General features: G+C 39.5%; 1 pseudogene; it reads right to left on the bottom strand.

The window, feature by feature from the left end:
• Positions 1-3,932: 3,932 nt before the first annotated feature.
• On the bottom strand, positions 3,933-4,050 carry LOC124623240 (annotated as a pseudogene).
• Positions 4,051-4,534: the final 484 nt, after the last annotated feature.

Below are 4,534 nucleotides of genomic sequence, written 5' to 3'. Positions count from 1 at the left end.
ATCAACTTAACCCACAGATTTGTCGACGGATACGTATTTGTTTGTCCATTTCATTACGTTTTAGTTGATCCGGTGAGAGCTTAGCATACAATTTCTTAGAACTATCTATTAATAAATACCCCTTCTCTAATTTTATCCATTGTCTTGCAGTGTTTCGTCCGCGACTGTTTTACTTTCGTAAAATGAAGAACAAACCGCCTTCAGTCACAAGTTGCGTTTATTTATTCCACTATGCATTTAGAGCCCTGGAGGCTCATCTTCAGATGCTTTTTAGTGATTTAAATCAGGTTTCTTTAGTTGTTTGCCTGTTTATATTACATTTTTGTGTTACAACATGGTATATTGTAGATACAATTTTAAAAGCGTGAATAATATGAAATTAACTTACAGTTTAACGTTGTGTGATGTCTGCTTCTGTTGTGCAGTTGGTATACCCAATACACATCTTTAATTTTGCAGTACATACTGGGATATATACATATTCACACACTTTTTCGCACATTGTAGCAGCAGAACGTGAACATGCCAAAGATTCTCGTTCATACAGATGTTCTACTTCTAAATATTATCGATTTTCTTGTTTCACAGTATTACTAGTACATGGGTATTATTAAAATAATTATTTGGCACCATGTTGTAGGTTGTCAACTGTTTGTACTACTATAGATTTGATTCCTCAGGAAAAAATAAACTTTTTTCTTTGTGTAGCATTATTTCTAACTGTTCTAGTAGATTATGTTTCTTACTGTTGCGTTTTGCGTGAAGTACAGTTAGGCTGATGTGGATGTCATCAAGTCTGTGTTTAAACCCAACTTGTGACTGAAGGCGGTTTGTACTCCTTCTCTAGTTGTATATATGCATTATCCTTGCCATGGTTTAATGGTAACATTTTATATAGGCTGAATTCCTTATTTTCATTTAGAGATACGCTAATGACATAACCTAATATATCGTTGGGTATAAACACATCAGGCTCCATGACTTTCAATAATAGGTAGCCATACTTGACTATCAGCGGTACTGGAAATCGTACTCCTTTTAACTCTGTCTGAATCTGTTATTGGCACTGGACAGTTTAAACTGGATATACCATGTGTGGTGCTAGAATGCCTTTCTATGCGTAAATTATAGCACTTACTAATTGTTCATATTCTCTACTTAGTGGATTAAATAGTACATGTAACCTTAGGAGTTATTCGTTAAACGTCATGATTGCTTCAGTCCTCTTTAGACACTGATATGTGGTCCTTACAGAGCAAGCAATAAACTGTTTTAGCTTGGTAATTCCATTTTTATGCAACTGCTCATTTGCGGCTACTGACGCTACTATTCGATTCAATCCAGACGATGTGGCTCTGACTACTGGTACTTGTTCTTTGGTTAATTTCAAGAACTATTCTGATCTCTAAACCATACGATCTATGTGAGACTTATAACAGGCAGCATCGACCTCGTTGAATGTTCCGAGAAACACCTTGCCGACTTCTCCCACAAAACTGAGAACTCTTCTCTTTTGTGTCCTCGCCGCTCGTGTTAATTGATTTATTAGCGACTTGGTTACTTTTAAGCTTTCTACATTGTGTGTCATCCCATTCATTAGCATATTACATTCTCACTTGCTAAGGTTTAGTTGTTTCAGTTTCTCCTTACATTGTTGCCCTGCCCTCAGCCATAGTCTACTTAGTGTGTGAAATCTTTCGTCGAGTGTCGTCAGATTCAAGTAGGTTACAAATTTACAAGCGGTACTGGTTAGCTCTACAGCTCCTTGATGATGGTAATAATGTTCGGGGGATGTTTTAATGGTGTGAATCTCCACAATATCATCCATCTCGCTTTGCACGTGACACTGGAAGACCCGCCACCAGCTAGCCGTCATCAAAATCCACGTGCTAGTGGTTGAGGACACCATGATGAGTCTGTAATCAAAATTTTGATATGAAATGTCTTAATAATAAAGTTTCAATCTATTACCAGGCACTTTCAACTCCTGCCTCCTGTTTATTCTGATGAAGACATTGGGCAGTTACTTCTGTTACGTCATGAGGGCCTCTGCTATTGGTAGGTTGCTTTCAACCTTACCGTGTGATAATACTCCACCTATCACAGTTCCGCTAGCACCAGAGGTTAAAATAAATGGTTTCTTAATGTCGGGATACTGCAGTGTGGGAAGACTGATTAATTTTTTTTATAATTCCTCAAAAGCTTCTTCTTACTGTCTTCCCCATTCGTACTTTTCGTTGTTCTTCAGCAACTTATGCAAAGGAGTTGCTTTTTTACTGGAATCCTGGATGGACTTGTGATAGCACCCTAGCAGTCCCTTTTAATTATTTCTCTGTCTTGTGTACTGGGAATTTCTTCTCTATGTTTCGGCCGTCTGGCTACCCTCCGTTATCTATTATTTTATGTCCCAAAACTATCGCTTCCTTCCTTAAAAATTCACGTTTGTCTGGGTGCAATTTCAGTCTGTGTCTCCTTGTGTTCTTGCAACGAACTTCCATAAGAGATGATGTCATCGACATATACTAAGCATTTTCTTCCTTGCAATCCTGTCATCGCGATGTTCATTAATCTCTTAAATGTACTGAGTGTCCCTTTTACTCCCATACCCTTGTACTCGTAGTGCTGGTAGTTAGTCCTAAACACCGTTTTCTCCCTGTCTTGTGGATCCCTTAATATCTGATGGTATCCACTCGCTAACTCCAATGCGGAAAAATTCTAGGCTTTTCCCAGTTGGTTCAGAATTGGTGATATATTCGGGATTATGAATATCTCACATGGTGAAACCTCATTTACCTTACGGTAATCGGTCGTCAACCTACACTTCCGTTTTCCTCTGGAATCTACTTTCTTCTAAATTAATGATACGGTTGCTTTTCAGGGATTTTGGCTTTGGAACACAATACCGCCAGCCACCATGTTTTTTTTTTTTATTTTACTCTCTTAGGATCCCCCTCTGTAATTCATTTACTACTTTGCCTTGGTGTTTAGATAAAATCAGCAATGTGTATTAAATTGCAATGCTGTTACTCCTGTTTTCCTATAAACATTCCGGAGATAAATGAAGTGGAAATCCAGACAAAGTTGTGAGCATACTTTCTCTAAAAGGTCTAACATGTTACTGGAAAGCATCAGGCAGAAAATCAGAAATTCTATTAAAAAAGAAAAAGACTAAAAGAGACCTTATTAGCCATTCCACATTATATCTAAATATGAGGACGAAGATATGTAATTCCTCAGTCACACTATTACTCATATTAATCAGTTTTTAACTATTCCTGAGTGTAGACAGATAATTGTGTTCTCTGAAATGAGTAATGTTGTATAAACGCTTAGCATGAAGTTCAAACGGCTCTGAGCACCATGGGACTCAATTTCTGAGGTCATCAGTTCCCTAGAGCCTAGAACTACTTAAACCTAACTAACCTAAGGACATCACACACATCCATGCCCGAGGAAGAATTCGAATCTGCCACCGTAGCTTAGTATGAAGTAGTAGGTAACAACAGCAATTGGATATTACAGATGGAGTGAAGCGACTTTTTTTTTTTCAACCAGCTAGTGTCAACTCGTCGTGATTTGTTATTTGTGTACCATATCTGAAATAAACAGGTCACAGTGGCACTTTATGGCCATTAATGCATATCTTGATTTGTTCAACAGAATGAGATATTGGAGAGTGATATGTCAATGAACGAATAAATATGACAAACCACAATTACTTGAGATAAACTCCTCCCGGACAGGCTATGAAGGTCCAAAGGTACCTACCGGCCGCCGTCTCATCCTCAACCACTGGCGTCACTGAATGCGGATATGGAGGGGCATGTGGTCAGGACAGCGCTCTCTTGGTGGTATGTCAGTTTCCAAGACCGGAGCCGCTACTTCTCAATCAAGTAGCTCATAAAGCTCACAAGGGCTGAGTGCACCCCGCTTGCCAACAGCGCTCAGCGGACCAGATGGTCACCCATCCAAGTGCTAGCCTAGCCCGACAAAGCTTAACTTCGGTGATCTGACGGGAACCGGTGTTACCACTGCGGCAAGGCCGTTGACACTTAAGATGACGCTATACGAGAAAACCATTCAGGAAAACCAACCCCCTCCTCTGCCAGTTTCCTCCCTTAATCTGATCTCATCACAGTGTCATGCTCTGAGACGATTTAAAAATTTAATTAATAATCAGTTCAAAAAGAGAATTACTTAAGGATGGAGTAAGTGCTTTGCGTCACCAGAGTACGTAACAAATAAGAATGCTAACAGCAGATTTGGAGAAGATAACGCAACTTTAAACTGGAGGCCACTCGTCATTTAGACAACCAGCCAGCACACGGACACTAGAGAAGTCGCCAAGACACTGAGGGGACAAGGTCAAATAAGATAGAGGAAATATTCCACTGACACACATAATGGGCAACAACAGAATTTATCTAGCTGTCAGGCAGTTCAAAGGAGATGGAATTCTACAAAATAGAGAGTCCAGTCGGGCAATACAGCATCAGCATACGTACTTGATTAACCCAGACAGTATTGAGGTCAC

This window comes from Schistocerca americana, chromosome 7 (assembly GCF_021461395.2).
Source record: "Schistocerca americana isolate TAMUIC-IGC-003095 chromosome 7, iqSchAmer2.1, whole genome shotgun sequence".
Classification (NCBI taxonomy): domain Eukaryota; kingdom Metazoa; phylum Arthropoda; class Insecta; order Orthoptera; family Acrididae; genus Schistocerca; species Schistocerca americana.
This window is presented reverse-complemented; position numbering and strand designations above follow the sequence as displayed.